The sequence below is a fragment of the Hypanus sabinus genome, unplaced genomic scaffold, assembly GCF_030144855.1.
Source record: "Hypanus sabinus isolate sHypSab1 unplaced genomic scaffold, sHypSab1.hap1 H_4, whole genome shotgun sequence".
Lineage (NCBI taxonomy): Eukaryota > Metazoa > Chordata > Chondrichthyes > Myliobatiformes > Dasyatidae > Hypanus > Hypanus sabinus.
Genome location: NW_026779045.1, coordinates 100,553 through 122,795, shown reverse-complemented (window position 1 = coordinate 122,795; position 22,243 = coordinate 100,553).

The following is a 22,243-nucleotide window of genomic DNA, read 5'->3' as shown; positions in this document are numbered from 1 at the left end:
ACTATGTTGGAGATGATATTCTGTCTGTAGATGGTGGGTCTGACTGTGAGGGACCCTCTCACAGACTATGTTGGAGATGATATTCTGTCTGTAGATGGAGGGTCTGACTGTGAGAGACCCTCTCACAGATTATGTTGCAGATGATATTCAGTCGGTAGATGGAGGGTCTGACTGTGTGGACCCTCTCACAGACTATGTTGCAGATGATATTCAGTCTGTAGATGGAGGGTCTGACTGTGTGGACCCTCTCAGACTATGTTGGAGATGATATTCAGTCTGTAGATGGAGGGTCTGACTGTGTGGACCCTCTCACAGACTATGTTGCAGATGATCTTCAGTCTGTAGATGGAGGGTCTGACTGTGTGGACCCTCTCAGACTATGTTGGAGATGATATTCTGTCTGTAGATGGAGGGTCTGACTCTGAGGGACTCTCTGACAGACTATGATGGAGATGATATTTTGTCTGTAGATGGAGGGTCTGACTGTGAGGTACCCTCTCACAGACTATGTTGGAGATGATATTCAGTCTGTAGATGGAAGGTCTGACTTTGTGGACCCTCTCACAGACTATGTTCGAGATGATATTCAGTCTGTAGATGGAGGGTCTGACTGTGAGGGACCCTCTCACAGACTATGTTGCAGATGATATTCAGTCTGTAGATGGAGGGTCTGACTGTGAGGGACCCTCTCACAGACTATGTTTGAGATGATATTCCGTCTGTAGATGGAGGGTCTGACTGTGAGGGACCCTCTCACAGACTATGTTGGAGATGATATTCTGTCTGTAGATGGAGTGTCTGACTGTGAGTGACCCTCTCACAGACTATGTTGGAGATGATATTCTGTCTGTAGATGGAGGGTCTGACTGTGTGGACCCTCTCACAGACTATGTTGGAGATGATATTCTGTCTGTAGATGGTGGGTCTGACTGTGAGAGACCCTCTCACAGACTATGTTGGAGATGATATTCTGCCTGTAGATGGAGGGTCTGACTGTGAGGGACCCTCTCACAGACTATGTTGGAGCTGATATTCTGTATGTAGATGGAGGGTCTGACTGTGAGCGACCCTCTCACAGACTATGTTGCACATGATATTCTGTCTGTAGATGGAGGGTCTGACTGTGAGGGACCCTCTCACAGACTATGTTGGAGATGACATTCTGTCTGTAGATGGAGGGTCTGACTGTGAGGGACCCTCTCACAGACTATGTTGGAGATGATATTCTGTCTGTAGATGGAGGTTCTGACTGTGAGGGACCCTCTCACAGACTATGTTAGAGATGATATTCAGTCTGCGGATGGAGGGTCTGACTGTGAGGGACCCTCTCACAGACTATGTTGGAGATGGTATTCTGTCTGTAGATGGAACGTCTGACTGTGAGGGACTCTCTCACAGACTATGTTGGAGATGATATTCTGTCTGTAGATGGAGGATCTGACTGTGAGGGACTCTCTCACAGACTATGATGGAGATGATATTTTGTCTGTAGATGGAGGGTCTGTGTGTGGGACCCTCTCACAGACTATGTTGCAGATGATATTCAGTCTGCAGATGGAGGGTCTGACTGTGAGGGGCCCTCTCACAGACTATGTTGGAGATGGTATTCTGTCTGTAGATGGAAGGTCTGACTGTTAGGGACCCTCTCACAGACTATATTGGAGATGATATTCTGTCTGTAGATGGAGGGTCTGACTGTGAGGGACCCTCTCACAGACTATGTTGGAGATGATATTCTGTCTGTAGATGGAGTGTCTGACTGTGAGTGACCCTCTCACAGACTATGTTGGAGATGATATTCTGTCTGTAGATGGAGGGTCTGACTGTGTGGACCCTCTCACAGACTATGTTGGAGATGATATTCTGTCTGTAGATGGTGGGTCTGACTGTGAGGGACCCTCTCACAGACTATGTTGGAGATGATATTCTGCCTGTAGATGGAGGGTCTGACTGTGAGGGACCCTCTCACAGACTATGTTGGAGCTGATATTCTGTATGTAGATGGAGGGTCTGACTGTGAGCGACCCTCTCACAGACTATGTTGCAGATGATATTCTGTCTGTAGATGGAGGGTCTGACTGTGAGGGACCCTCTCAGACTATGTTAGAGATGATATTCAGTCTGCGGATGGAGGGTCTGACTGTGAGGGACCCTCTCACAGACTATGTTGGAGATGGTATTCTGTCTGTAGATGGAACGTCTGACTGTGAGGGACTCTCTCACAGACTATGTTGGAGATGATATTCTGTCTGTAGATGGAGGATCTGACTGTGAGGGACTCTCTCACAGACTATGATGGAGATGATATTTTGTCTGTAGATGGAGGGTCTGACTGTGTGGGACCCTCTCACAGACTATGTTGTAGATGATAATCAGTCTGCAGATGGAGGGTCTGACTGTGAGGGACCCTCTCACAAACTATGTTGGAGATGGTATTCTGTCTGTAGATGGAACGTCTGACTGTGAGGGACTCTCTCACAGACTATGTTGGAGTTGATATTCTGTCTGTAGATGGAGGATCTGACTGTGAGGGACTCTCTCACAGACTATGATGGAGATGATATTTTGTCTGTAGATGGAGGGTCTGACTGTGTGGGACCCTCTCACAGACTATGTTGCAGATGATATTCAGTCTGCAGATGGAGGGTCTGACTGTGAGGGACCCTCTCACAGACTATGTTGGAGATGGTATTCTGTCTGTAGATGGAAGGTCTGACTGTGAGGGTCCCTCTCACAGACTATATTGGAGATGTTATTCTGTCTGTAGATGGATGGTCTGACTGTGTGGACCCTCTCACAGACTATGTTGGAGATGATATTCTGCCTGTAGATGGAGGGTCTGACTGTGAGGGACCCTCTCACAGACTATGTTGGAGATGATATTCTGTCTGTAGTAGGAGGGTCTGACTGTGAGTGACCCTCTCACAGACTATGTTGCAGATGATATTCAGTCTGTAGATGGAGGGTCTGACTGTGAGGGACCCTCTCACAGACTATGTTGCAGATGATATTCTGTCTGTAGATGGAGGGTCTGACTGTGAGGGACCCTCTCACAGACTATGTTGGAGATGATATTCTGTCTGTAGATGGAGGGTCTGACTGTGAGGGACCCTCTCACAGACTATGTTGGAGATGATATTCTGTCTGTAGATGGTGGGTCTGACTGTGAGGGACCCTCTCCAGACTATGTTGGAGATGATACTTTGTCTGTAGATGGATGGTCTTACCTAGTGTCCCAGGGCTGGGTGTATCTTCAACTATGCCACCCCTGCCCCTGGCACTCCCTCTCTGCCTCCTGTCCCACACCCCTCCCACGGTGCTCCACCCTCACCATTCCCAACATCCTTTGCTCCTGCCAGATTTACAAACTCGTCTGCGCTCCACCCAAGCTATGTGTCTGAGACTTTTGCACAGTCATGTAAATAACATGGATGAAAACGTAGATGGGTGGGTCAGTAAGTTTGGAGATGGTACGAAGATTGATAGTATTGTATAGATTACCGGCTAAGCATACAGTGTCTAATACAGGCGGCATGCATTTGAAAGTGGGAGGGAGTGATTTCAGAGGAGATCTGAGGGGCAAGATTTTTTACACAGCGTTTAGGATGCCTGGAATGCACTGTCTGGGCTTCTGTTGCAGGCAGATGCAGTAGGAGTGTTTAAAAGGCTCTCAGATAGGCACAATGAATGTGGAGGAAATGGAGGGGTATAGTTAAATCGGGCACTTGATTAAGTTCAGCCAACACTATGGGCCAAATGGCCTTTTCCAGTGCTGTACGTTCTCTGTTTCAATGCTGTTCCCTCACCCCAGGGGTGGGTGTGGGGCTGGGGCTTACACTTGACAGGCAGCCATTGAGTTTTATCAGACATTCATTTAGAGTGATTTATTTATCACATGTACATTGAAACATGCAGTCAGCTGTGTTGTTTGCATTAATGATCAACACACACAAGGAGGCGCTGGGCAGCTCACAAGCATCGCCACCCATTTTGGTGCCAACACAGCATGTTCACAATGTTCAACAGAACCACACGGAACACAACTCCATCTCCTCCCACCCACACTCTCACACACACACTCTCACACACGCACACACACACACACACACACACACACACACACACACTCACACACACACTCACACTCACACACACTCACACACACACACACTCACTCACACACACACACACACTCACACTCACACACACTCACACACACACTCTCACACACGCACACACACACACACACACACACACACACACACACTCACACACACACTCACACTCACACACACTCTCACACACACACTCACACTCACACACACTCACACTCACACACACTCACACACACACACACACACACACACACACACACACACACACACACACACACACAAACACAAACACAGGCACAGACACACACATACACACGCACAAACAGTGCTCCCACACCTGGGACAGACCCCCTCCAGTCTCCAGCAGACTCACAGATTCACAGACTTTGGGTTTCAGCCATCAGGCTTCGGCTTCCAGACTTCCGATTGACCTTTGTGCTTTGATCTCTGGTTTGGGGCTGTTGTAGACATGTGTACTGAGGTTACCAGGAGATGAAACCTCTGCCAGTGAGAATTCTGACGTGAATCACAAACACGTTTCAATCTGTTTTATTACCTTAAGGGGAATGCAGATCAGAATGGATTACGCTTCAAAGTTCAAAGTAAATTTGTTATCAAAGTACATATGTCACCCTGTACAACCCTGAGATTCATTTTCTTGCAGCCATATTCAATAAATTTAAGAAACACAATAGAATCAGTGAAAGACCACACTCAACAGGAGACAAACAACCAATGTGCAAAAAACTGTACAAATATAAAATGAGAAAAATATACAAATAATAATAAATACATAAGCAAGCAATAACCATCAAGAAAATGACTAGTAGAGTCCTTGAAAATGACTCCATGGGTTGTGGGAACAGATGAGTTGAGTGAAGCTATCCCCTTTGGTTCAGGAGCCTGATGTTTGTAGGCAGCTTCTACTACAGAGAGTAAGTGTCAGCACCAAAGCCTTAGAGACCTAGTGCACAATACAGGCCCTTCGGCCCACAATGTTGTGCCAAACATCTACTTACTTTAGAAATTACCTAGGGTTACCCATCAACAATTTGAAAGACTATCGTCTGGTCGCCCTCACACCAACAGTAATGAAGTGCTTTGAGAGATTGGTCCTCTCCCACATTAAAGCCAATATCCCTGCTACACTGGACTCACACCAGTTTGCCTATAAAGTAAACAGGTCTGCGGAGGATGCCACCTCATTAGCTCTTCACACTGTCCTGACACATCTGGATGGAAAGGGCACATACGTAGGGATGTTGTTTGTTGATTATAGCTCTGCTTTTAATACTGTCATCCCCAGCAAGCTCATCTCCAAACTCCACCAGCTCGGCCTCAGCTCATCACTCTGCAACTGGGTCCTGAATTTCTTGTCAGAGCATTCACAGGCAATGAGACTGGGCCCTCACCTGTCCTCCACTACTATCCTGAACACTGGTACAACACAAGGTTGTGTATTGAGTTCCATACTCTACTCCCTCTTCACTTTCAACTGTGTACCTGCATTTAACACCAATACCATCGTCAAATTCACAGAAGACACAACAGTGATCAGGTTGATCTCCAACAGAGATGAATCAGTGTACAGAGCAGAAGTACAGAACTTAGTGAGCTGGTGCTCAGAGAACAACCTATCTCTTAATACAGTAAGGACAAAGGAGCTAATTATCAACTTTGGAAAGTCACGGGATGACGAGTACGCTCCAGTCTACATTAACGGTGACATAGTAGAGAGAGTGTCCAGTTTCAGGTTTCTGGGAATACACATCTCAGAAGACCTTACACGGTCCACTAACACCACAACAATAGTTAAGAAAGCACAGCAATGCTTGTTTTTCCTCAGGACACTGAAGAAAGCTGGTCTACCTGAACAGATGCTGGTGACCCTTTACCGCTGCACCATAGAGAGCATCTCTGTGTGGTATCTCAGTTGTACAACAGCTGATAGGAAAGCGCTTCAGCGGGTCATCTCCAGTGCACAAAAGATCATCGGGACACAGCTCCCAGCCCTGGAGGACACCTACAGCTCACGCTACTTAAACTACAAGCATCTGTAAGGACAATACACATCCATGCAATCATCTGTTTGAACTTCTTCCATCTGGCAGACGTTATAAGATTTTCTATGCCCGCACTTCCAGACTGAAGATAGCTTTTTTCCCAGAGGGACTGGATATATATGTATATTGATAGACAGGGACTGATTAGGGATCGTCAATATGATGTTTTGTGGGGTAGGTTGTATCTAACCAATCTTATAGAGATTTTCGAGGAAATTACCAGGAAAGTTGATGAAGGCAAGGCAGTGGATGTTGTTACGTGGACTTTAAAAAGGCATTGACAAGGTCCCGAATGGGACATTGGTGAAGAAGGTTCAGTCGCTCAGCATTCCAGATGAGGTAGTACATTGGATTAGACAATGGCTTCACAGAAGAAGCCAGTGAGTGGTTGTCGACGGTTGGCTGTCTGACTGAAGAAGGCCTCTGACTAGTAGTGTGGCACAGAGACTGGTGCTGAGTCTGTTGTTGTTCGTCATCTAGATCGACAACCTGAATGATAAGGTGGTAAACTGGATCAGCAAATTTGCCAAGCTTGGGGACGAAGGCTATCAGATCTTGTGGTGAGATCTGGCCCAGCGCTGAGATGGGCTGAAAAATGGCGGATGGAATTTAATGCTGATAAGTGCAAGGTGTTGCACTTTGGTAGGACCAACCAGGGTATGTAGGTCTTAAACAGTGAGCTATAGGGCACCAACGAACGTGGGCATACAGAGGGATCTGGGAACACAGATCCATAATTCCTTGAAAGTGGCGTCACAGGTGGATAGGGTCGGAAAGAAAGGTTTTGGCAGATTAAACTTCATAAATCAAAGAATCAAAGTACTGGAGTTGGAATGTTATGTAGAAATTGTTTAAGACATTGGTGAAGCCTAATTTGGAGTCTTATGTGCATTTTGGACACCTACCTACAGGAAAGATGTAAACAAGATTGAAAGAGTACAGAGAAAATTTACAAGGATGTTGATGGGACTGGAAGATCTGAATTATAGGGAAAGGTTGAATAAGTTAAAACTTTATTCCTAGGAAAGTAAGAAAATGAGGGGAATTTGATAGAGGTATACATAGGGTAAATACAAGCAGGCTTTTTCCACTGAGATTGGGTGAGACTACAACTAGAGATCAAGGATTAAGGGTGAAATGTTTAAGGGGAACATGAGGTGGGACTATTTCACTCAAAGGGTGGCGAGAGTGTGGAATGAACTTACAGCGTAAGTGGCAGATGCAGGTTCAATTTCAACTTGTAAGTGAAATTTGGATAGGTACATGGATGGGAGGGGTATAGAGGGCTAAAGAGGGCAATGGTGCGGGTGCAGGTCAATGGCCTAGGCAGATTAATGGTTCAGCATGGGCTAGATGGGCCAAAAGGCTTGTTTCTGTGTTGTAGTGTTCTATGACTCTAAGAGAAGGTGGCGAATCTGTGGAATTCATTGCCACAGATGGCTGTGGAGGCCATGTCATTGGATATATTTAAAGTGGAGGTTGATGGGTTCTTGTTTAGTAAGGGCGTCAAAGTTTATGAAGAGAAGGCAGAAGAATGGGGTGGAGGGGTATGATAAAATAGCCATGATAGAATGGTAGGGCAGTTTTTAGGGGATGAATGGTCTGATTTTGCTGCTATGTCTTATGCCCTTATGGTTCCATATGAGGACTAGCCTCTTTCTCCACACAGCTGCAAGTTTAAAGGAGATGTGTGGGGGAAGTTTTGTTTACACAGAGTGATGGGTGCCTGGAGTGAGCTGCCAGGGGTGCTGGTGAAAACAAATACATTTGTGGCGTCTAAGAGACTGTTAGGTCGGCACATGCACATGCAGGGAATGGAGAATGTATCATGCGAAGGCAGAAGAGATTTTGCATTGTGTTCAGCACCGACATTTGGGGCCGAAGGACCTGTTCTTCTGCCAGATTATTCTGTATCTAATCATTGATATTGTACCTACTTCCACACTTCCCATCACCCTAGGCACCTACCACTGCCCGTGTAAAATGCCACCTATTCCAGACCGTTACACTCACTGTGTAAAACAAAACTTACTTAGCAGATCTCCTTTAATCTGGATCCACTAGATCTACAAACTGGACTGTCCAGGGAGGCCTATTGTCTCTACCTGCTCCTGCCCTACTGAACTCGTGTCCTCATATCTCAACTCTGTTCTATCCCCCTTGGTTCAGTCCCTTCCCACTTCTCATGCCTTCAATCTTCTCACTAACTTTCAGTTCCCTGGCCCTGACCACCTCACTTTCACCGTGGAAGTTCAGTCCCGATACACTTCTATCCCCCATCAAGAAGACCTCAAAGATCTCCACTTCTTTCTTGACAGAAGAACCAACCAATCCCTCTCCACCACTACCCTTCTCCATCTGGCAGAACTGGTCCTCACTCTCAACAATTTTTCCTCTGCCTTCTGCCGCTTTCTCCAAACTCGAGGGGTAGCCATGGGCACTCGCTTGGGCCCAAGTTATGCCTGCCTTTTCATCAGTTATGTAAAAACAGTCGGTGTTCGCAGCCTTGCCTGGTCATAATCCACAACTCTTCCTCCACTACAATGACGGCTGCATAGGCACTGCCTCCTGTCAATTTTATCAACTTTGCCTCTAACTTTCACCACGTCCTTAAATTCACTTGGTCCATCTCTGACACCTCCCTTGCCTTTCTCAAACTGTCTATCTCTGGAGACAAACTGTCAACCAACATATTTTATAAACTTACTGATTCCCATGGCTATTTCAACTACGCCTCTTCCCACCTTATTGCCCCTTTTCTCAGTTTCTTCACTCTATTGCATCTATTCCCAGACACACCTTTCCATTCCAGAGCTTCAGAGAGCAAAGATGTCCACCTTCTACAGAGAAAGGGGCTTCCCTCACCTGCATCTCCTTCATTTCCTGTACATTCATGCTCACCCCATCTTCCTGCTGCCATAATAGTGATAGAGCCCCTCTTGTCCTTACCTAACACCCCATCAGCATCCACATCCAACACATTATCCTCCATAACTTCCGCCATCTCCAAAGGGATCCAACCACTAAACATATCTTTACCACCCTTCCCCCCTCCACTTTCCATAGGGATCGTTTCCTCCACGATGGTCTTGTCCATTTGTCCCTTCCCACGAATCTCCCTCCAGGCACTTAACACTGCAAGTGGCCTAAGGGTTACGCCTGCCCTTTCACCTTCTCCCTCACCTCAATTCAGGGCCCCAAACAGTCCATCCAGGTGAGGCAACACTTCACCTGTGAATCTGCTGGGGTCATCTATTGTGTCTGGTGCTGCCTGTGTGGCCTCCTCTACAGTGGCGAGACCTGTTGTAAAATCGGGGACCGCTTCATTGCGCACTTCTGCTCCATACATCAAATGTGGGACTTCCCAGTGGGCAAACATTTTAATTCCCCTTCCCATTCCCGTTCTAACATATCAATCCATGGCCTCCTCTTGTGCCAAGATGAGGCAACACCTTATATTCCATCTGGGTAGCTTCCAACCTGATGGCATGAACATCAGATCGCTCCTTCTGGTAACCCACCGCCCCTTCCTCTAGTCCTCACTCTGACTTTCATTTCTCCTCACCTATCTATTACTTCCCCCGAGTCCCCCCTCCTTCCCTTTCTCCTATTGTCCACTCTCCTCTCCTATCAGATTCTTTCTCCTCCAGCCCTTGACCCCTCCCACCCACCTGGCTTCACCTATCACCTTCCAGCTTTCCTGTTACCCCTACCCCCACCTTTTTATTCTGGTGATTTTCTCCTTCCTGCTCAATCCTGGAGATGGGTCTTTACTCGAAACATCAACTGTGTACTCTTTCCCACAGATGCTGCCTGACCTGCTGAGTTCCTGCAGCATTTTGAGTCTGTTCCTTTAAGCTTTTCTCCCTTTCTCTTTAAGCTTCTTGCATTTGACATTTCCTCCCTGGCAATAAAAAAGAATTTGACCACCTACCCAGTCTATGTCTCTCACAATTTTATATTATTTTCTTCCTGAGGCACTTGGCTGGGGAAGTTTAAAAAAAGCTTTTCAAATAATCGTGTGTCATCATTCAAGGCCTCCGGCAAACCCTTTGGACAACTCAGCGCAGCTAAAGTTTTGGCTGAGACAGTAAGTATCAAAAGACATGCCCTCACGAGACAATCACAAGCTCTTCACTTCCCGAGCATAAAACAACCCAGTGGATTTGATGTTAGGAAACTGATTGTTAGTTGTAACACACTCAAAATGCTGGAGGAACTCAGCAGGTCAGGCAGCATCTTTGGAAAGGAATAAAGAACTGGCATTTCAGGCCAAGGCCCTTCTTCGGGGCTCATCTGGCTCTTTAGGTCTGACTCAGGTGGGGGAAGGAGGGAATTCTTATTATTGTGAATCTCCTTCTTCAGTCACTCCCTCTTTCCCTGGCCTGAGCCCAAATTTAGCTCCAGGCCTCAGGCCTCTGTAATATCACCACCCTTACTTCAGATCAGTACACCCTCACCATACCTCTCACCTCCAGACCTCACTTATTTATAATAAGACAGAAAGTCACCCTTTGTCCCACAGTCTCTGTGCTAGCTCCCGGCAAAGTAATGCAACCTATTCCTTTCCCCTCTCGCCTTATTTCCCAATACCCTGACTGTGCATTGCCCTCATTTCCTCTCCCTTTGCCACCCTCACAGCCGGAAACCTATTGACCCCAACATCTGGAAACCAGAAACCCCAGAAATATCCATGGGGGTCACAGGAAGAACATGGTAACTCCAGACAGACAGCAGCGGAGGTCGGCATTGAACACAGGGAGGTTCCAGTGTTATGAGAAAGCCCTGTTGGGACACAAGACTGCAGATGCTGGAAACCAGGAGTAACACACACAAAATGAAGGGTCTTGGCCCAAAGAGACCCTTCAGCAAAGAACATTGTACAAACCAGTGTTCAGCTCACTACGCTGTGAAGCTTTACTCTCCTCAGTAGTGGACTGTGGCCTGCAGCCATCGGGCTCCTCAGCTGGCGTCACTCTCCTCAGCACTGAACTGGCGTGTGGCTGTGGACTAACTGTCCGGGACTCTGTGGTTCATGTTCTGTGTGTTATTTTGTTTATTTTTCATTTACACGATTTGCTCTTTTCTCACACATTGCGTGCTTGACGGTCCTTGATGTGTGGGTTTTTTAACTCATTCTGTTATGTTTCTTTGTTTTGTGACTGCCTGCAAGAAGATGAATCTCAAGTTTATATATAGTATACATGCTTCGATAATAAATGTAGGGTGAACTTTGAACTTGAGTAGCTTATGCCCCTCCATCGCTGCTGCCTGACCTGCTGAGTTCCTCCAGCATTCTGCATCTATGTTCCACTGACCACTGGCCTGGGCTCTTTACTGGCCTCTGCTCGGCATTTAGCTGTGACGTTCCGCGGTTCAGCATCAGGTCCGACACACAGGACGATCCCAGTGAAGTGCTGACTTGAAAGAACTCTCAGCTTCAGGCACACAACACTGTGTAGCAAGTGGTTCCCCCTTCACAAATTATTCCCTGTCATAGAGCCTCACCCCACTCACCCTGAGCTCTGTGCCAGTCACTATGGACAGCAGAATTCCCAGAGACCGCCAGAGCGCCCGGGCAATGACAGGAAGACCAAACCTCCTCACTAAGCGGGATAAGAGCCTTCCAACCTAATGCGTCTCCTACCACTCCTCAAGAAAGTGAAAGAGAGTGAGGGGGAGAGAGATTGGGGGGAAGAGAGAGAGAGAAGAGAGTGGAGGAAGGTGGTGGCAGTGTGGGGGGGGGAGTGAGAGGGGAAGGGAGGGTGGAGGAAAAGGGAGGGAGAGGGGAGGGGATGGGAATGGAGAGGGGAGAGGTAGAGGAGAAGCAGAAGGGAACAGGGGAAGAGGGGAAGGAATCGGGAGGAGAAAGGAGGAAGGAGGAGGGAGGGGAGGGGAGAAGAGGGGGAAGGAAGAGGAGAAGGGAGAGGTGGAGGGAAGGAGTGGTGAGGAGAGGGAGAGGGGAGGTGAAGGGAGGTAGGGGGAGGAAGAGAGAGGGATTGCTGATCATTCTTAATCAAACCACAAGGTGGCAGTACAGCTCAGGAACTGGAGCTAATGCAATGGAAATGGTGTCTCATCCAGCAAGCAGCCGCTGAGGGTCACAAGGAGGTGCTTCTTCAGACTGGGTAGGCTCACTACCTCAGGGTAAAGGGGACACGAATCTGTTCACCCACAGCTTAGGAATTTTGAGAATCTCACTCCCAGCTGTCCAGGTCTGAAATTTATAGATTTTTGGGTTAATGGAGAGAGGTCAAAGGCAGCGATGTCATTAAACCCCTGTTCCAGTCACTAATCCCTGCCTCCTAAGGATGTGTGTGATGGGAGCTGACACGCAGTCTTTTAAGAGCATAAGAACGTAAGAAATAGGAGCAAGAGTAGGCCATCCGGCCCATCGAGCCTGCCCCAGCATTCAATAAAAGATCATGGCTGATCTGTCCGTAAACTCAACTCCATCTACCTGCCTTTTCTCCATAACCCTTTAATTCCCTTAGTATGTAAAAACCTATCTAACTACTTCTTAAATATATTTAGTGAAGAAGCCTCAACTGCTTCCCTGGGCAGAGAATTCCACAGGTTCACCACTCTCTGGGAAAAACAGTTTATCCTCATCTCTGTCCTAAGTCTTCTTCCCTGAATCTTGAGGCAATGTCCCCTAGTTCTAGTCTCAACTACCAATGGAAACAACTTTCCATTGTATCTTATCTATCCCTTTCAAAATTTTGTATGTTTCTATAAGATCTCCTCTCATTCTTCTGAACTCCAGAGAGTATAGTCCCAGGGGACTCAATCTCTCCATAGGCTAACCCCTTCATCCCTGGAATCAACCTGGTGAATCTCCTCTGCACTTCCTCCAAAGCCAGTATCTCCTTCCTCAAGTATGGAGACCAGAACTGCACACAGTACTCCAGGTGTGGTTTCACCAGTACTCAATACAGTTGCATCACGATCTCCCTGCTCTTGAATTCAATCCCTCTAGCAATGAAGCCCAACATTCCATTTGCCTTCTTAATAACCTGTTGTACCTGCAAACCAACTTTTTGTGATTCATATACAAGCACTCCCAAGTCCCTCTGCACAACAGCATGCTGCAATCCTTCACCATTTAAATAATAATCTGCTCTTCTATTATACCCTCAAAGTGGATGATCTCGCATTTTCCAGCATTATACTCCATCTGCCAGACCTTGGCTCACTCACTTAACCTAATTATATCCTTCTGCAGACTCTCCACATCCTCTATACAATTTGCTTTTCCACTCAGTTCAGTCATCAGCAAATTTTGCTTTGCTACACTCAGTCCCTTCTTCCAACTCATCAATGTAAATGGTAAACAGCTGTGGGCCCAGCACCGATCCCTGCGGCACCCCACTCACCACTGACTGCCAACCGGAGAAGCACCCATTTATACCAACTCTCTACCTTCTATTGGTTAATCAATCCACTATCCATGCCAATACACTTCCTCCAACTCCAAGCATTTGTATCTTTTTTATAAGTCTCTTGTGTGGCACCTTATCAAATGTCTTCTGGAAATCCAAGTATACAACATCCACCTGTTCTCCTCTATCCACCGCACTCATCATGTCCTAAAAGAACTCCAGTAAGTTTGTAAAATAGGACCTGCCCTTTTTGAATCCATGCTGCTTCTGTTTAATGGAACCACTCCTTTCTAAAGGTTTCGCTATTCCTTCCTTAATGACAGCTTCAAGCATTTTCCTGACTACAGATTTTAAGCTAACTGGCCTATAGTTGCCTGTCTTTGCCTACATCCTTTTTTAAAAAGTGGCGTGACATTTGCTGTCTTACAATCCACTGGGACCTGCCCAGAGTCTAGAGAGTTTTGATAAATGATTGCCAACGTGTCTGCTATAACCGCTCTAACCTTCAGCACCCTGGGATGCATCTCATCAGGACCAGGCCTTTATCTACCTTCAGGCCTTCTAGTTTGATTATCACTATCTCTTTAGTGAAAGTGATTTTATCGAGGTCCTCACCTCCCATTTCGTCCATAACATCCTTTTTTGGCATATCAGACATGTCCTCCACCATGAAGACCAACACAAATGCCTCAGCCTCAATGCCTCAGCCATTTTCTTATCACCCAATATCAATTTCCCCTTATTGTCTTCCAAGGGACCTACGTTGACTTTAGCCACCCTATTCTGCTTTATATATTTATAAAAATGTTTGCTATCTGTTTTTATATTTTGTGCTAATTAACTTTCATACTCTACCTTGCCTTTCCTTATTTCTTGTTTAGCTGTTCTCTGTTGCTTTTTAAAGTTTTCCCAGTCCTCCGGTCTCCCACTACTCTTAGCAACTTTGTACAGATGAGCTTTTAATTTGACATCATCTTTTATTTCCTTAGTTATCCGAGGCTTGAGTGAACTCAAACACTAATGGGTGCCATGGTAGCGTAGCGGTTAACGCAACGCTATTACAGTGTGGGGCATTAAGAGTTTGCAGTTCAGTTCCAACCTCATCTGTATGTTCCTCTCATGAGCATATTTGTTTCCTCTGGGTGTTCCAGTTTCCTCCCACAGTGAAAAGACACATAGATTAATCAGTCACTGTAAACTGTCCTGCAAGTATGCTAGGGTTAACTAGGTGTGTTACTCAGCGAAATGACTCATTGGACTACAAGGGCCTGTTCTGTGTTGTATCTCTAAATAAATAAAATGAATCTACCTACCTCAATCTACCTCCTCATTCTCTCTTCTCCCCACTCCTCTACCACCACCACCAACTGGGCAGACAATATTTAATCCTAAGAACACATACCTCCAGGCTTAAGGACAACTTCTATGCCCTGATTAAAGATTCTCATAGATAAATTTAAACTCTTGATTTATCAGTGTACTTTGTCATTGCTACTGGATCTAGTGCTCCTCTACATCAATGAGACCCGATGTAGGTTGGGGGACCACTTTGTACAAACACCTTCACTCCGTCAGCCACAAGAGGTGAGCTTTCCTGCTGGTCACCCATTTTAATCCTACTTCCCATTCCTATTCTGACGTGTTAAGTTCATGGCTTCATCTACTGACACAATGAGGCAACTCTCAGGTTGGAGGAGCAAGACCTCATATTCTGCCTTTTCCTTTTCCTTTCTTCCAATCCTCACACTGGCTCCCCCTTTCCTTTTACTCCTCTCCTCTCCTCTCCTGCTAATCACCTCCCCGTGGTGCCCCTCCTCCTTATTTTACTCCCATGGTCCACTCTCCACCTATCAGATTCCTTCTTCTTCAACCCTCTATCTTCTCCACCTATCACCTCCCAGCTCACCCACCTCACCCACCCACCCACCTTCCCCCTCACCTGGTCTCACCCAGAACTCACCAGTTTGTATTGCTCTCCCTCCCCCCACCTTCTGTACCGGCTTCTGCCCCCTTCTTTTCCAGTCCTGATGAAGTATCTTGGCCCAAAATGTCAACTCTGTATTCCTCTCCATAGATACCCACTGACCTCCTGAGTTCCTCCAGCATTTTGTGTGTGTTGCTCTTTATCTGCCTGCCTGCAGTGCACTCAGTGGCCAATTTACGAACATACACCCAGCGGCCACTTTTTCAGGTATCTCCTGTACCTAATAAAGTGGCCACTAAGTGCCTGTTCACGGTCTTCTGCTGCTGTAGCCCACCCACGTCGAGGTTCGATGTGGTGTGCATTCAGAGGTGTTCATCTGTACACCTCTGTTGTAACAGAGGTTATTTGTGTTACTGTCACCTTCCTGTCAGCTTGAACCGGTATAGCCATTCCCTTCTGACCTCTCTCATTAATGAGGTGTTTTCATCCACAGAACTGTCACTCACTGGATGTTTTTTTGTTTCACACCATCCTCTGTAAAATCTAGAGACCGTTGTGTGTGAAAGTCCCAGGAGATCAGCAGTTTCTGAGATACTCAAACCACCCCGTCTGGCATCAGCAATCATTCCACGGCCAAGGTTACTTAAATCAGATTTCTTCCCCATTCTGATGTTTGGTCCGAACAACTAAACCTCTTGACCATGTCTGCGTGCTTTTATGCATTGAGTTGCTGAAACATGATTGGCTGATTAGATATTTGCATTAACGAGCAGTGTACAGATGTACTGTACCTAATAAAGTGCTACTGAGTGTAGATGCTGTATTCTGTTTCCTTATGTATTACCACCAGGTACATATATGCGGAAAAGATGTGCCTAAATGGCAGACAAAAACTTGTCACTACATCTCGTTCCATGTGACAATAATGAACCAATTAATGAACCTGGGTGAGTTATCTAATGGAGGAGCCCTGAGGACACCTCATGAAGCTTACCCTCGATACCCTCTGTTCATGGAAATACATTCCTTCAAGCAGTGAACGACAAAGCTTAAGACGCAGACTCCCATTAGCTGTTCCTGCCATCAGCAATAAACCTCTTGATTAAAAGCATTCACAGATACTCACAGACTCAACAGCGACTCCACTCAGCAGCCAGGATGTGGAAGCTGTGGTAAAGTCAAAGCTCGAGGATGTGAGAATGCAGTTGCGGCTGAGGTGGCCATTGCTAGAGCAGACTTGGGGCTAGTATGAAACCACAGACCCCAAGCCCGAAGCTGATAAAAATTGATGTTTGTCCCATTTAAACGCCAAGCCAGAATTAAAAGATGAAGGTGTCGAGGCTGAGGGTAGAGGATGAACTGGTGTTCAGCTCACTACTCCATCAGAATTCACTCGACCCAGCACTGAACTGAATCTGGGGTTGTGTTCTGCAGTTATCAGGCTTCTGGACCAGCTACAGCACTGAACTAGCTCAGAGGCTGTGGTCTGCAGTTACACAGACTCTGCTGTTCACATTCTGTGAATTGCTTGTTTTCATTGTTTGCACGATATATTTTTTCTTTCACACATTGGATGTTTGACAGTGTTTGTGGTGTGGAGTTTTTCATGGATTCTATTGTGTTTCTTTGTTTTGTGGCTGCCTGCAAGAAAATGAATCTCAAGAATGTATATGATATACGTACTGAGATAAGAAATATAGTTTGAACTTTGAACATAACGTCCAGGCAAGGAGCAGACAGCCCAGACAAGAGAGGTTTTGAAGAGGATAGCTTCCCATTTCAGCTCACTGCAGATAAATTAAGAAAGTAACAGAAGGATGTGAAAAACATACACAAACTAAGGGACAATTACTTTACAAACTGGTTTACATTGGTTTAGCTTGTAGTTTCTAAGCACTTGTATTTTGAATGGTGATTGATCTTGCAAGAAAGGAATTCAAACATACACAGTTTACCAAATGGTCAATATCCATAACTGATGGTCATTTCTGTATAAAAGTGTTCAGACTTCAGAACAGTGAGGGTGACAGGGGCCATGCAGTTCTCCTTGTGCACAAGTAAAATAAAGTATGTTTGAGGAATAAGTGTATGTGTTCAGAGTCAAATTCATGATCAATGATTGGGGGGGGGGGGGTCACTGTCCACTCTCCTGCCCCACTCTGTGGGCAGTTGGCCAAGAGATCAATTCCCATTGCTGTCTTGTGAACTCATCCCCCCTCCCCAAAGTGAAGGAATTCAGTAGATTAGGCAGCACCAATGGGGAGGAATAAAGAGTAAACATTTCAGGCCAAGACATTTCATCAGGACTGGAAAGGAAGTGGGCAAAAGGCAGAATAAGAAGGTGAGGGTGGGGAAGGTATACAAGCTGACAGGTGATAGATGAAACCAGGTGAGCGGAGAAGGTGGATGGATGGGAGATGGGGGATGAACTGAGAAGCTGGGGGGTGATAGGGCTGAAGAAGTAATCACAAAAGATACTGCCAATGCTGGAACTCGTCAAGTCAGGCAACATCTATGGAGGGGAATAAACAGTCCATGTTTCAGGCAGAGAGACTTTTTGTAACATCAACTATTTATTCTGCTCCACAGATACAGCTTTATCTGCTGAGTACCTCCTTTTGCGTGTGTTGCTCCAGATTTCCAGCACCTGCAGAACCTCTTCTATTAATAACTCTATTGAGGCCTCTCTATGCAGAAAGAAATCCCTCTTTACATCGGGGAGGTAGGGTTGAGAGTGTGGCATAGATTCTTGAATCAGTTCACTGTCATTTCTGTGGCCGGGAGGAGACAGTGTAGCACATGTACACAGAGTGTGAAAGATGGCAGCCTCTATTTGAATACCTGAAGGGGTTACTTCAGCCCCTCACTCCTGACCTGCGAAGAAGTGTGGGTTGTTCAGGAGATCTCATGGTCACTTTGTTCTTGGGCCAGGCAGCAGGCAGTCAAGGGCTGTGTCTGAACTGACTGGCTGCCCCTTTTCTGGGGTTACATCCTTGCCTGGATGTCGTTGGAGAAGGTACACTCAGTGTCTACGGGGTACGACGGGGAATGGTGGGCCCCTCAGTGTGCTGTTGCCAATGACAATCGTATTTTAATTTGAAACCCTGAATAGTGCGTATACTGAAGTCTGAATATTATATAATTTTGTGTATTGCTGTGATAATGCAATCATTTGAATAAACTTATACATATCATAAAAGTGGAAGAAGGTATCTGTGTCCATATCAATTGCTTTGCTCCCTCCATCCTGTCCTGCAATGTGGAAATGTTTGGAATATTGTTAAGGATTCTCTCAATCAGTCTGGAAGACAGTGGAAGCAGATCATTGGAGAACTTACAGAGAACGGTATACTGCGAGAAGAGGCTCTTCGACCCAGGATGAACCAATTTAAAATAAATCTCTTCTGCCTGCTTATGATCAATATGCTTCCATTTGCTGAGAATGTGTGTGTTTATATTGCTGGACGCTGCCTGGATTAGAGGGTACAAACTATAATGAGAGGTTGGACAAACCTGGGTTGTTTTCTCTGGAGTGCTTGCGGGTGAGGAGAGACCTGGTAAATGGGTTTGTTATTGTCACAACATACAGTGATAAACTTTGTTTTGCATGTCATCCGTAGATTACTTCATTACGCAGTCCATTGAGGTAATACAAAGGAAAGCAGTAACAGAGAGCAGAATAAATTGTTAGAGAGAAAACGCAGTGCAGGCAGACAGTAAAATACAGGACCATAACAGAGTATCTTGTGAGACCAATAATTCAATTTAACATACCAGTGGACTATACTGAAGCAAATGATAAGAGGAATGGCAAACCTATCGCACATGTGCCCAAGATGGAGCACAAAAAAACATTTGTTGGCAAGCAGCTTGCTTCAGTCTCTCGGCTCTTTAAACTCCCCCTGTAATTAGAAGACACATAATGATTATCTTGGCCGCTGAATGAAGCAGCAAATTATTTTTTTTACAACCGAGAGCACTGCGGTGTTTTCAAAGGAAATGCTTCACTATGGCTTGGTACCAGTGAGAACATATTACATTTGATGATACGTTTTGAAATCCTCGCAGACCTGGCTACACAACAGTATTTGGATAGTAAATGTTTCCAATAGCAATAGTATTTAGAAATGATGCTTTTAAAAATTTTTTAAAAAGATTAATATTAATAAAAATGCTTAATTTATTATAATCTGTCTCTGTTATACTTTAATTAATAGTAAAACAATAAATACATATAAATAAGCAACAGGGCTCATCCTTTCCCTTTAAAAGTGTCCATAATTATTGTTACTAATTCATTAATCAATGATAACTTGGGCCCAAAATTACCACAGATTGCGAGAAAAATTTTTAGATTACTGCTTATTTGGGCACACGCTGTCAAGGAGGTTCACCACCCCTCTAAATAAAGACTGTCAGAATCTTCTCTCAGGGTAGAAATGTCAAATGTTAGAGATACGCAGTTAAAAGTGGAGGGCTGTGTGGAAGGGAAGGGTTGTACTAGAGTAGGTTAGGTAGTCGGTACAATATCGTGGGATGAGAGGAGTGTACTCTAGTGTAATGTTCTGTGTTCTATGCCCTAAAGTGAGAGGGGAAAACTTAAAGGAGATGTGCAGGGTAAGATTTTTTATACAAAAATGTCTGGAATGAGTTGCTAGGGAAAGTGATGGAAGCAGATACAATAATGTCATTTAAGGGGGCTTTCATAACAGCATATGAATATGCAGGGATTGGAGGAATGTGGATTATATACAGGCACCAGAGAACTGTGTTCCCCTTACTATGACAGTTTCAGCAGACCAAGGCCCAGTGGACGAGGTGGTGAGCTGCAATCTACTGTCCGGCTTTAATATTTCGAATTCTAAGGTACATATCCTTAGAATCTGCGGTACAGATCCTGTCCTCTATGTTATCATTTATTACCCTTGTAAAATTCAATGCCTGCTTTCTCCCAGTTTTCAGAACTCTTATCCTCTATGATATTGAACTATGACAGGATTCTCATCGCTGGCGTTTTCAATATTCATATTAATGATCTCTCAAGTGAGAACTCTATGGCAGCTGAATTCATGAGTTTACCAGACAGCCTATATCTTACCCAGCATGTCACTGAACCCACTCGTCGACTTATAGACAAAATAGACAGTAGATGCAGGAGTAGGCCATTCGGCCCTTCTAGCCAGCACCACCATTCACTGTGACCATGGCTGATCATACACAATCAGTACCCCGTTCCTGCCCTCTCCCCATATCCCTTGACCCCGCTATCTATAAGAGCTCTATCTAACCCTCTCTTGAATGCATCCAGAGACTTGGCCTCCACTGCCTTCTGGGGCAGAGCATTCCACACATCCACCACTCTCTGGGTGAAAAAGTTTTTCCGCATCTCAGTTCTAAATGGCCTACCCCTTATTCTTAAACTGTGGCCTCTAGTTCTGGACTCACCATCAGCAGGAACATGCTTCCTGCCTCCAGTGTGTCCAATCCCTTAATAATCTTATATGTTTCAATCAGATCCCCTCTCATCCTTCTAAATTCCAGTGTATACAAGCCCAGTCGCTCCAATCTTTCAACATATGACAGTCCCGCCATTCCGGGAATTAACCTTGTGAACCTACGCTGCACTCCCTCAATAGCAAGAATGTCCTTCCTCAAATTTGGAGACAAAAACTGCACACAATACTCCAGGTGGGGTCTCACCACGGCCCTGTACAGCTGCAGAAGGACCTCTTTACTCCTATACTCAATTCCTCTTGTTATAAAAGCCAGCATGCCATTAGCTTTCTTCACTGCCTGCTGTACCTGCATGCTTGCTTTCATTGACTGATGTACAAGCACACCTAGATCTTGTTGTACTTCCCCTTTTCCTAACTTGACTCCATTTAGATAGTAATCTGCCTTCTTGTTCTTGCCACCAAAGTGGATAACCTCACATTTATCCACATTAAACTGCATCTGCCATACATTTGCCCACTCATCCAACCTGTCCAAGTCACCCTACATTCTCATAACATCCTCCTGACATTTCACACTGCCACCCAGCTTTGTGTCATCAGCAAATTTGCTAATGTTACTTTTAATCCATTCATCTAAATCATTAATGTATATTGTAAACAGCTGCGGTCCCAGCACCGAACCTTGCGGTACCCCACTGTTCACAGCCTGCCATTCCGAAAGGGACCCGTTAATCACTACTCCTTGTTTCCTGTCAGCCAGCCAATTTTCAATCCATGTCAGTACTCTGCCCTCAATACCATGTGCCCTAATTTTGCCCACTAATCTCCTATGTGGGACTTTATCAAAAGCTTTCTGGAAGTCCAGGTACACTACATCCACTGGCTCTCCCTTGTCCATTTTCATAGTTACATCCTCAAAAAACTCCAGAAGATTAGTCAAGCATGATTTTCCCTTCATAAATCCATGCTGACTCGGACTGATCCTTCTACTGCTATCCAAATGCATCGTAATTTCCTCTTTTATAATTGACTCCAGCATCTTTCCCACCACTCACGTCAGGCTAACCGGTCTATAATTCCCTGTTTTCTCTTTCCCTCCTTTTTTGAAAAGTGGGACAACATTAGCCACCCTCCAATCAGCAGGAACTGTTGCTGAATCTATAGAACATTGGAAAATGATTACCAATGTGTCCACGATTTCTAGAGCCACCTCTTTAAGTACCCTGGGATGCAGACCATCAAGTCTCAGGGACCTATCAGTCTTCAGACTCAACAGTCTATCCAACACCATTTCTTGCCTAAT